This window comes from Mus caroli, chromosome 11 (genome assembly GCF_900094665.2).
Source record: "Mus caroli chromosome 11, CAROLI_EIJ_v1.1, whole genome shotgun sequence".
Taxonomy (NCBI): domain Eukaryota; kingdom Metazoa; phylum Chordata; class Mammalia; order Rodentia; family Muridae; genus Mus; species Mus caroli.
Window position 1 is genome coordinate 116,414,163 of NC_034580.1, and position 13,407 is coordinate 116,427,569.

Here is a 13,407-nt window from a genome sequence, read left to right on the forward strand (position 1 = left end):
GCCTACCTAGTCTTACTGCAATTTGATATGTCATGGCTAACCTTCCAGGCCAGCCCTTTTCTGAAGAGAAGCAGAAGGGGAGTGGATGGACCGGAGTGGGGGTGGGGTGGGGTGGCTGGGAGGGAATGGGAGGAGAAGAGGGAGGGGAAACTGAGGCCAGGATGTAACATAAATAAAATTAAAATAATAAAAATATATTAATAAAAAATAGAAAAAAATAGAACTTAAAAAAAAAAAAGCTTTTTACCCGGCAATGGTGGCACAGGCCTTTAATCCCAGCTCTCCGCAGGCAGAGGCAGGCAGATCTTTGCACTCAAGGTCAGCCTGATCTACAGAGTGAGTTCAGGTCAGCCAGAGCTACACAGAGAAACCCTGTCTAGAAAAAAAACCAACCAACCAACCCACCAAACAAACAAAAACGCTTTCCCTTTTATCTTATGTGAGTGGGTGTTTTGCCTGAATATGTCTGTGTACCCCTTGTGTGCCTGGTGCCTTCAGAGGCCAAAAGAGGTTCCGTCAGATCATCTGGAACTGGAGTTACAGGCTCATAGAAGGTGTGGGTACTGGGAATAGAACCCTGGTCCTCTAGAAGAGTAGCCGAGTCATCTCAGTGGCTCCTCCTCTCTCTATGACTCGATAACCCTTTAATTACAAGCTTCCTGACTGTGCCAGAGCGGGATGGGGAGGGCTGAGATCAATCCCTGGTGTCCACACCGGTGTGAGGAGGAGCATGAGGTCTGGATCCCCTGGCCACAGGCGCGCTGCTACCGCTGCCGCCGGTTTAAGCATAGCCTGTAATTCCCCGAGTGGCCTCTTGGTGGCGGCCACGTAGCGTCCTTCATTGGAACTGGGACTGGTCGGGGTAGATGAGGTGTAGACCAAGAAAGGGTGCGGCCTGGACTCCTAGAGGTGCCATGCTAGCTAGAGTGGACGTGGCAGTCCAGGGTCCAGGGTGAAATTGGAGCCCAACCCCAGGAGGGGACTCAACATTCAGCCTGCGCTGGCAGAACACAGCCTGTCACTGTAGGAAGGCAGAAAGTCGGCAAAGCGTTTTTTAGGGTTTGGTTGGGATCATTTAGCAATGTGGAAATACAAAAGGACAAACCTTTGGGGCAACTGGGGACGTGAACATAGTAAGTTCTAGGCAGCTGGGGCTCCAGCGGTCTCCAAAGTGGGGGAACCCTCTCAGGCATATAGACCCAGAGGAGGATCGGCTGACTAGAAAGCAGGAGTGTGGGCCAGGTCTGCCTTTGGGATCTAGAATGGTGGTATGGGTGACCGGGTGTGGTGTTACCTGCACAGGGAGGGCCTCATGGACGTTTAGGGTAGGTTTCTCTGACATCACTAGCATCCACACCAGATGGGTCTGGTGTGAGCACCAGGGTGACTCTAGGCTGAGAGGAGGCAGAAGACAGAGGGGCCTTTGTGCTGGCTAGTTTTTGTAAACTTGACACAAACTAGTATCACCTGGGAAGAAAGACCCTCAACTGGGGTGTTTCCTCCATCAGAATGGCCTGTGGACAAACCTGTGTGGTATTGTTTTCCTGACTGCTAGGAGGTCCAGCCCACTGTGGGTGGTCCATCCTTGAGCAGGTGAGGCTGGGCTGTATAAGAAGCTACCCTGGGGTGGGTGAGTGAACCAGTAAGCAGCCCTCCTCCATGGCTTCTGCTTCAGGCCATTTCTGAAGCTCCTTCTGTCTTGGCTTCCCTCCATGAATGTCTCCGATCTGTAAAATGAAATGAAGCCTCACTGCCCAAGTTGCTTGTGTTTATCACAGTGACAGAAAAGCAAACATGAAGAGCCAACCTTGAGGGCTCCCAGAGGCTGACATGGGACCCCCGTTGGGACCAGTGGACAGGGGTACAGGAATCTCAGCAGATTGCAGTGTGGAAAAGAGCGGATTGTTTTGGGGGTGTGATCTTCTGGTTCAGGTAGCGTGCTGAGGGCAGTAGAGTAAGAATCTGAAGCAAAAGAGGGGCTGCCCCTTGTTGAGCCTCAGTCTACCTGCCCGATCCACCCACACACATGATCCCACCTCACCGTTGCATCTCTGCCCAGTGTTTCCCAGAAGAGTCTGTGGATCCCACACACCTGCTATTTATTTATTTTTATTTTATTTTTTTCTCTTTTATGTTTGATGTGTTGCCTGCATGTACGTCTATGTACTTCTTGTGTGCCAGGTACCTGAACCTCCTAGAACTGAAGGTATAGATGGTTGTGAGCCACCATGTTGGGGCTGGATATTGAACCCAGGTCTTCTGAAAGAGCAGGAGTGTTCTTAGCTGCTGAGCTAAGAACCCTATATGCCTATATGCCTGTTTTGTTTTGTTTTGTCTGTTTGTTTGTTTGTTTGTTTGTTTGTTTGAGACAGGGTCTCTCTGTGTAGCCCTGGCTGTCCTGGAACTCACTCTGAGTGGACTAAGAACACCTATCACGTGCATGCACTGCCACCCACGGCTGGTATCAGCTGCAGTGCATGACCAGGTCTCAGGGCACACCTGCACTCGTGGTCACTGTGAAGCCCAGAGCCCCCACCCAAAGGACCACCTCAGACTCCTGGCAGGATTAGCAGGATGGCAGGCTCTGTCTCTCCTCCTGTTAAAACTCGGAGTCTCTTCAGTGCAGGTCACCATTCGGATCTATTATGGGTTTCCAGGGGGCTGAATACCTACTTACGGTCTCCCATGGCCCACATTCCTTCCTCAGGATGACCAGAGCAGAGATGTCCTAGGAACAGCACCCAAGAGTTGGGATTTCCTTTTAAAGATTTATTTATTTTATGTATATAAGTACACTGTAGCTGTACAGATGGTTGTGAGCCTTCATGTGGTTGCTGGGTATTGAATTTAGGACCTCTGCTCGCTCCTGTCAACCTCACTTGATGCGGTCAGCCCCGCTTGCTCCGCCCCAAAGATTTATTTATTATAATAATAATGTTATTATTATAAACATTGTAATATATTATAAATATTTCATTATTATAAATAAGTACACTGTAGCTGTCTTCAGACACACAGAAGAGGGCATCAGATCTCATTATGGGTGGTTGTGAGCCACTATGTGGTTGCTGGGATTTGAACTCAGGACCTCCAGAAGAGCAGTCAGTGCTCTTACCCACTGAGCCATCTCGCCAGTCCCAAGAAGTGTTGTTTTTTTTTTTTTTTTTAAAAAAAACAAAACTCTAGCCATTCAATTTTACCAAAGAAGACTCAGGAGCCAGACACTAGGGTGAAAACCTGCTGGCTCAGGGAGCTACATCACAACAAGGTTTTTTTTTTCTTCACAGTCCGATCACATATCCTGTGACACAGAAGAACATTGTCTGCCTCACTGTCTCCAGCCTGCAGCCGGCCTGAGGATCTTCCCAACACCTCCAAGGCCTGAAGCAGAGCCTGAGGAACCTCCTGGGAAGAGTCCCCTGGATCCACCCTCATCGCTGGCGAGACAGTTGGACAGCTTGTGTTTGCACATTCAGCCCCCACAGCTAGGCTTCCTTAGGTCCACCCACTTCCCCCTCCTGCCTCACAATCCCTGGGAGTTCCCAGCCTAATTGAGTCAGCAGAAGTGTGTGTGACTACAACTGGCCTACTCTTGTGCAACTTGGAACTTGGAACTCCTCCTGAGGTATGGTAGCTGACAGAGATAGATAAGATGACAACTTAGTGAATGAGGTCAACACAGAGGGGAGGGAGCCCCGGCTCTGAACAAGACTTTTCTGAAGCCTTATACTGTTTAGCGATGTATTTCTATACATTTCTATGGCCAGTGTCACAGTTCCCTGTGTAGGCCAGGTGTATGTGTTACCACGGAAATGCACATTCTATGCTTTACACACACACCCGCAAACAACTAACATCTACAGTTCCAACCTTCATTCTCCAAGGCTCAGGGGACAGAAGAGAAGGCAGAAGGAATGTAAGACAGAGGAGGACCGTGAACAGCCATCTTCTGAACAAGGCACAGAAGCTGCCCTTATGAGGTCACAACAGCTGTGGCTGCCTGCACAAGATCTTCACAAATCAGAGAGGCCCCACCCATCTCTGGGGCTCTATTACGGCTACGGGTGAAGAAAGTCGATATTCTTGGGGTGTGGCTGCTGGCAGGTTGCCCATGCTTCACTGGAGGGCTGAGTACCTATGTGCACATATGTAGCTCTGACCGGATTCAGTGAAGGGATGAAGGAGGAGGGGGATGTGTTGGGGAGGGGAGGGAAGATAGGAAGTTTCACTATCATTAAGATACACTGCTTAGCAGGGAGGGTATGGGGCACTTTTGGGAGAGCATTGGAAATGTAATTGAGGAAAATACGTAATAAAAAATTAAAAAAAAAGATACACTGCTTAACTGTGTGTCAAAATACAGGAAAAAACACTTTGAATCAGCACGATAAGATTGCAGGTGTAAAGGCGCCCACGTGGTGGGAACTGACTCCTACAAGACACACATTCACACCCACACCCACACACAAAAATAAATACATGTAATTAAAAATTGTTTTCCAGGGGGGTGGATCTGGGAGGAGAGAGAGGAAGGAGTGGACGTTAATACAATCAAAATAGATTATATGAAATTCTGAAAAGAATTAATACAACTATTATAATACACACACACACACACACACACTTATATTTTCCAAGACAGGATAGCCCTGGCTGTCCTGGAACTCACTATGAGCTAGACTGGCCTTAATTTCAAAGATCTGCTTGCCTCTGCCTCCCAAGTTCTGGGATTAAAGGTGTGTGCAATTAACACCTGGCTAAATATTATGTTTTAAATATCTTAAAAGAAATAACTAAAAAAAAAAAAAAAAAGAAATAACTAGCCAGTCATGGTGACATATCCCAGCACTCAGGAGGCAGAGGCAGTCCAGTCTCTGTAAGTTCAAGGTTGATCTGATCTATAAACTGAGTTCCAGAACAGCCAGGGCTACTGTCACAAAACAAAACAGAACAAAACAAAACAAAACCCTATACTTCTAGGTGGCATTATGGCTCACAGCTGTTATCCCAGCACTTGAGAGGCTGAGGCAGGAGGATTGCTGTAATTTTAAAGGTACCTTAGTCTATAAAGTGAGACATTGTTTCAACAAAACAAAAAGTATCAGCCAGAAGCTAGAGAGATGGCTCTGTCATTAAGGGCATGTGCTACTGAAGCATGGGGAATTCAGATCCCAGCACCATGTATCAAGAGGGTCGGTCTGTGCATGCCTATAATTCAACTCTGAAATGATACAAAGAAAGGAGGGTCCCTGGAGCTTGCTGGTTTCCATCTTAATTTAAAAAACACAAAGTCTAGATTAAAGGAGAGACCCTACTCAAAACAAAAAAGGAAAAGACAGACACCCAGACACCCCCTCTCTCCCCTTCAGAGATACTAGCACAAGTACCTGCACACGAACAATCTCATACACACACATACATACATACACACATGCATACACACATATACACATATACATACACATATACACATGCACACACATGCATACATGCACACACACATATATACACACACATAAAAACAAATATACATACACATGTACACACATAACACATGTACACACATAACACACATATACACATACATGCACATATACACGCATACACACATATATACATATTCACACACATACACACATGCACATACACACATATACAACATGCACGCACATATATGCACATACATACACACATATACACATGTACACACATACATACACACATATGCACAGAAACACATGCATGCAATGCACAAACACACATATGCACATATATACATACACATAGGCCCACACACACAGCAGGGATGTTGGCACATGCCTATAATGTTATCACTTAGGAGGCAGGAGAAGGAAGGATCATAAATTCAAAGCCAACCTGGTTTACTGGATACTGTGTCTCAAAAACTAACAAAGAAGCCTCTAATAGTTCTGCCTGCCTGGCTGCCTGGCTGCCTGGTACACCTGTATCCCCACGCTAAGGAGGCTGGGGTAGATGGATCAAGCCTTTTCCTGACTTAGACCCTGCCTCAGGCAAACAAACCCCTGACAAAATCTCCAGTTGTGGAGCCCTAAACATATTCACATCGTTGAGTAATTCTCACCAAAAGGAAACTCAGTCCCCATGAAACATTCCTCCCTCACTGTGGGCTCTGGTCACCTCCCTTCTACTTCCTGTCTGTGACTGCCGGCTTCAGGCTCCCTCCCTTCGGGCCAATTATGTTTCATGATGTCATACACTCCTGGGCTTACCACCTGCCAGCCACGGACACTGGGGCTTCATGGACTGCCAGCTCTTGTGAGCTGGCTGCTGTGAATGTGTGCCCACAAATCACTTCACATCCCTGTTCTTTATTCTCTGTAGCTTGTGGCTGTCCCAACCCCATCAGCAGCGAGTGCTGGGGTCTGGAAGGGCTCTGCAGAACAGCAACAGAATCCTTTAGGGTTGCAGTTAACACAGAGCGATGGTTCATTTTGATGATCACCCTAATTGGATTCAGAGATGTCTAGAGGCTGGAGAGTCTTTGAGAGCACTCACTGCTCTCCTAGTGGCCTCCAGAAGGATCCCAGCACCCACAGGGCAGGTCACTGTCAGTGAATTTACATCCGGTTCGGGGAGAGCCTATGGAGGGCTTCAACTCCTTGGTATCGCCCCACTTTCCTAGAGTTGAAAGAGAACTTCCTGTGACTGCTTTCGGCAGATCACCACCACCTCTAAGCCCTTAGGGACCCGTAGATGGGGACTCTTGCCTCCTGCCGTGACAGTCCAGCACAGGAAGTACAGACCCCACCTACCTACCCACTTTAGCTGAGGCCTCTGAGGCAAGAGTCAGTTGTCTGAACTCTCTTCATTCCCACTGACCTCTCATAGGACGAGCCTGACCTGCCCAGCTCGGAGAGGACTTCAGGGCTAAGAATAAGGGAGTCACTCATGCCTGGGTCCAGGGCACCTAAGATGTTGGAGTTGCTCCCGGGGACTCGTAGGCTGGGTCGATCTCAGGAAGTGACAGTGTCTGGGATAGTCTAGGAGTCCCAGGCGCTGCCTACATGGGGGAGGAGAGACTCTGCCAGGCAGTCAACAAGCTTTGGGTCCTCTCTCTTGGGCTTCCTGGCTGTTTAGGCTCAGGCATGTCCTCAGAGCTGGGTTCGGCATGGCTGAGCATGAGATAGGTAGGCACTAGGTATCAGTTTAGCTTCAGAATGTGGATAAAACAGTCTTGCTGCCTTTCACAGGCCAGTTACCTGAACTACACTTAGCCCCTCTAGCCCCATTGCCCACACCCAGGCCTCTAGATAAGAGCAGCCCCTCATGTCAGGAGGCTCACAGGTCAGCCCACCACACTCTGTCACTCAACAGCTCCAAGACATACAGTCACACCCAAACACACCCAGACACAGAGGTCATACAAATACCACAAGCAGACACAGGCGTGCACACACAGACATGCCTTTCCAGCTACATAAGTTGCAGGCTCCAGGCATCAGGGAGTTCTGTGCCTTCTCTACGAGGAAGAGCAGGCCTGGGAGGCATCTGCCGTGCCAGCTCTCTCTCCCGTTCTCTTCAGATGAAGCCCAGGTGCCAGTTGGCCAGCGGGGCCTGGGTTTCTGCCCAGCTGAAGGGCCATCTGGGAGGACATTTTCCCCAAGGAGACTCTAAATCTGTCTCTGGCTAATAGGGCTGGCTCTGGCCAGAGAAGAGGCCTACTGGAGGGGCTGGGGGGTTTGTCAGAGGCCTGGATTCAACCTGCTGTGGGGCAAGAGACCTCCCTCCAGGCCTGTGGTAGGACAAGCAGGCTTCCACCACCCAGTAAGACTACCCAGTGTTGAGAAAAAAAGTAGTTTTGGCACAACCTTGCTGTTCTTGTAGAAGACCCAGGTTCAGTTCTCAGGACCAGCATCAGATGGCTCACAACCACTATCTGCAGGGGATCTGACGCCCTCTTCTGGCCTCAGAGGGCACCAACACATCTGCACGTACTCACACAAACACAGGCACACTCTCTCACATTTAAAAAATTAAATCAGGCAATGGTGGCACACATCTTTAATTCCAGAACTCAGGAGGCAGAGGTAGGAAGATCTCTGTGTTTGAGGCCAGCCTGGTCTACAGAGTGAGTTCCAGGACAGTCAGGGCTACACAGAGAAACCCTGTCTCGAAAAAGCAACATCTGTACTCCAAAAGAGAAAAAAAAAAGAAAAAAAAAAAGAAAGAAAGAAAGAAAGAAAGAAAGAAAGAAAGAAAGAAAGAAAAAAAAAGAAAGGAAGGAAGGAAGAAAGAAAGAAGTGAAAAAAGAAAAAGAAAGACCCCCAGAAAACTGGTTATGGCTGGCTGGAAACATTCTCAGAGAGATAGAAGGTGGGTGGGAGAGAGGGCTCAGAGACTCAAAGTGCCTGCCACTAAGCCTGAGGCCCTGAGACCAACCCAGAACCCATATAAAAATGGAAGGAAAGAACCACAAAGACTTCACAAAGCCGTCCCAACATGCATGCCATGGCATTGTGGCCACACATTCACAGTAGTAATAATAATAATAATAATAATCTAATGACATTTGAAAAAACAAACAAAACCAGCTGGGCATAGTGATTCATTCATTTAATCCCAGCACTGAGGAGGCACAGGCAGGTGGATCTTACTGAGTTCAAGGCCAGCCTGATCTGTATAGTGGGTTTCAGGACAGCCAGGGCTACATAATAAGACCTTACCTCAAAAACCAAAACCAAACCAAAACAACTAAACCCCAGAAGGAGCCGGTGAGAACTCTGACCCCAGTGTACCTCACGGTCAAAACTGGACATCTTTCCTCCGAGGTCACAAATAAAGCAGAAAAGCCAGGCGTGGTGGCGCACGCCTTAAATCCCAGCACTCAGGAGGCAGAGGCAGGTAGATCTCTGAGTTCGAGGAGGCCAGCCTGGTCTGTAGAGTGAGTTCTAGGACAGCCAGGGCTATACAGAGAAACCCTGTCTCGAAAAACCAAAAAAAAAAAAAAAACAAACCAAAACAAAACAAAAAACAAAAAAACCCCAAAAAACCCGAATAAAGCAGCAAAGCCCAATCTTGCCACCTCTGAACGTTGCACTGCAGGTCACAGTTCCAACAATGAGTTACCAAAAAGTAAATAAAATCTTGCAGATTGCGAAGAAAGAAAATGTATTTTTCGCACACAGTACAGAGTTGTCTTCACAGAGAAACCCGAAGAAGCTACAGAGACAGAGATGTGAGCATTAATGCGTGGAGGGAAGAGACCTAGAGACAAAGCATGCGCCGCAAGTCTGTATACTAGCAGTGAGTAATCGGAAATAAAAAACCTTAAATATCGCTGTGAGCATCTATGGTGAGGACACAACGCAGTATCTGCCCAGTGCTTTGGATGCCAAAGTGGGAAAATCTGATAAAGCATTAGTAAATATCGAGTAATTAGACTCCAAATGCTTCATCAGCTAATTAGCTCTGAACGAATGAGACAGCCAAGGGACTGGGCTTGACAGGACCAGTGGAGTTTGCAGGGTCACTACTAGAGACGCAGGTCAGGAAAAGCACTTTGCCTGGCATGCATGAGGCTCTGGGATTGGGGAAAAATCACTTATAGCAATGATTTTATCATAAGTGACAGGAATGGCCGGGTGGTGGTGGCACACACCTTTAACCCACTTGGGAGGCAGAGGCAGGCAGATTTCTGAGTTTGAGGCCAGCCTGGTCTACAGAGTGAGTTCCAGGACAGCCAGGACTATACAGAGAAACCCTGTCTCGAAAAACCAACCCCCTCCCCAAAAAAGTGACAGGAACGAAAACCACACTATAAGATGAATATACTAGCACTGGACAGTTGTGGAGCACATCTTCAACCCCAGAGCTCGGGAGGCAGAGTCAGGCTGATAGACTCTGAATTTGAGGCCAGCCTGATCTACCACAGAGCAAGTTCTAAAACAGCCAGGGCTACCTGGAGAAACCCTGTCTCAAAAACAAAAACAAACAAACAACATTTGTGTACTAGCAACTACAGAATATTCCTGAGGGACACTGAAGAAGATCCGACCAACAAACTGTCGCCTGGATATGCTTATGTTTATGAGCTGGATGGTAAGATAGGTGCTCAAATTTACCTATAGATTCTTCTGAGTCTCAGCTCACAACCCAGAGACAGGGGTTTTCTGTGTAGACCAGGCTGACCTCAAACTCAGAGATCCTCCTGCCTCTGCCTCCCGAGTGCTGGGATCAAAGGCGTGCGCCACCACTCCTGGCTCTAACTTCTAAATGATGAGTCAGATGCAGTTGTACTCACCTGCAATTCTAGCACTCAAGAGACTGAGGAAAGAGGGACAAGGGTGTCCTGAGCTGCATAGGGCGACTCTGACACACACATGTGTAAAATGTTGGCCGGGGGTAGTGGCACACTCCTGTAACCCCAGGCTTTGAAAAGTAGGGACAAGAGAACCAGGAGTTCAAGGTCACACTCGAGCTACACAGACAGCTTGAAGTCAGCCGTGGACCATGAGATCTTGTGTCAAAAACAAGACAACAAAAAAGAAACCTTTCCTTGAGACGGAGCCATGTTTGATACAGCTAACATGGCCAAGAACCTGAGACTAGATAGGTCCCGGGCCTCGGGGAAAACTGGTAAAGGAACATCGAAGTGAAATGACTGCTAATGGCATACTCACAGACTAGTGCCTCACTCAGCACCCATCAGCCTCTTTTTACAGCAGATGTGGGGGCTGGAGGGATGGCTCAGTGGATAAGAGCACTGTCTGCCTTTCCAGAGGTCCTGAGTTCAATTCCCAGCAACCACCTGGTGGCTCACAACCATCTACAGTGCGATCTAATGCCCTCTTCTGGCCTTCAGTTATACAGAGAGAGAGAGCATTCAGATACAGTAGATGGGAATTAACAGAGCCCCACATCTGGACAGTTTGCAGCCTGAGGGACTCAGGAGCATTGTCTAAATGGGACTTTTTTTTAAATTTTGAGGCAAGATTTCTCTGTGTATCCCTGGTTGTCCTGGAACTTGCTCTGTAGACCAGGCTGACCTCAAACTCACAGAGATCCCCCTGTCTCTGCCTACTGATGGTTGGGTTTAGAATTATCTGCCACCAGTGCCCAGAGCCTTACAATGTAGCCCAAGCTGGCCTAGGGCTCATTATGTAACCCAAGCTGGACTTGAACTTGGAGAGATCCTCCTGCCTCAGCTGGAATTAGACTTGAGCCATCTTTCCAGACTGCCAGTCTGAAGACATCCTATGGAGTGACTATAACTGGAACCAGGTGCAGAGGAGATCTATAGTTCCAGTTACATGGGAGGTTGACATAGGAATATTGCTTTAGATGGGAAAACAGAGACAGCCTGAGCAACATGGGGAGAGCCTATGCTTGAAAGATTTTTAAAGATTTATTTTATTTTTAATTATGTGTCCATGTGTGGATATCTATGTGAGTGCAGGTGTCCACAAGGCCCAAGGCCACTAAACTCCCTGAGACTGGAGTTACAGTCAGGTGGGTGCTGGGAACCGAACTCAGGTCCTCTGCAACAGCAAGCAGCACATCCCCACTGAGCCATCTCTGTAGCTGCTCTCCTCCTGATATACAATATATATTAGTTATTTTATTTTATGTGTGTGAATGTTTTGCCTGCCAGCATGCCTGGTAAAGAGGGCACTGGATTCCTTGAGACTGGAGATACAGGCAGGTATGAGCCGTTACGTGGGTGCTGGGAATTGAACCTAGTTCCTCTGGAAGGTCAGCTAGTGCTCTCAACTGCTAGACCATCTTTCCAGGCCCTCTGAAATATAATTTCCTACCATGTATATTAATTATTCTCAAGGCAGGGTTTATTTGGGCTTATGGTTCCAGAGAGATCAGAGTCAGCCATGCCAGCAAAGGTAGAGCAGGAGCAGCCGAGAGTTTACATCTCTAACTGCAAACAGGAAACGGAGAGAGTGGACCAGGAATGGCTTAACACTCTCAAATCCCGGCTCTAGCAGCAGACTTCCTTCAGCAAGGTCACACCTCCTATACCCCTCAGACAGCACCATCAAGTGTATTTTCCCAAGATTATGGGGCACATGCCATCCAAACCACCACACCAGACATAGTAGTCCAACCCTGGCTACATAAAACCTTGTCTCAAAAATGGGGTTTGCCCAGCCGGGCATGGTGGCGTACGCCTTTAATCTCAGCACTTGGGAGGCAGAGGCAGGCAGATTTCTGAGTTTGAAGCCAGCCTGGTCTACAGAGTGAGTTCCAGGATAGCCAGGGCTATACAGAGAAACTCTGTCTCAAAAAAAAAAAAAAAAAATGGGGTTGTATTTGGTATTTGATCACTGCGTTAACCCTGAGATTGCATACTGGGAAAAACAAAAACAAAAACAAAAAAACTTTTCAGCCCTAGGCAGCACACACCTTTAATCCCTCTGGCTGGAATACAGACATGCTTTTAGTACACACATTTAATCCCAAACAATGATGGAAAAGTCTGTAGAAGGAAGCACCCATGTTTGCAAATGATGTCTAATTGAGTGGCAGACAAAGTGACGAATCAGAAAAAGGTTTAACAGAATAGGACATGCCCAACTCTCATGAGAAAGGAGAGGAAGAGAAAGCTACTTAAGAGAGAACAGTGAGAGAGAAAGGGAAAGAGGAGACAGTCCCCCACCCTGACCCCCCAGCAGTGTACAGAGACAGGTTACAGAGAGAACAGGCTAGACACAAGGAGCCACAGAATGACCCAGAGAAGGAGAAGCCAGAAGATTAGAAAAGATTGCTAGAGTTAGTTTGAGGCAAAGCAGAGCAATTCAGGAGAGACCAAGAGAGAGAAGCCAGATTGAATCAGTCAATGTGGAGAGGAGTTTGAGCCAGGACAGCCGAGTTGACCAGCCAGCCAGAGTTCAGAAAGAACTAGAGTGAACTTACCCAGCAGCAAGTCTCGGAAGCTGAGAACGTTCTAGGCCTAGACAAAAAGCTTTCAGCTCTGGGCCTAAGTCAGCGACTGAGGCAGTAAACCTCCCAGGAGACAGAAACATCAGGTGAATAAAAGTTACATTTACAGGGGTGGAGTCACTGAAAAGAATAAAAACATGTTTATAGTGAAAGATTCATACCACTTGATAAACCTATTTTAGTGTGTTTGTGTGAGTGTGGATGCGTTCACACCATGGAGCACCTACATGTGAGTCGGAGGCCAACTGTGACAGTTACCTACCTCTCTCCTTCTGCCCTGCGGGATCTGGGGACACAACTCAGGTTCTCAATAGATAGTGTGTGATTTTACCTGCTAGGCTATCACTATCTCACACATAAAACAAACAAACAAACAAACAAACAGAAATGTAATTTAAAGTATCCTTATTAATTAAAGACCTACAGAATGAGTTCAATGTCAGGCTGGATAACTTAATGAAACTTGTTTCCAAA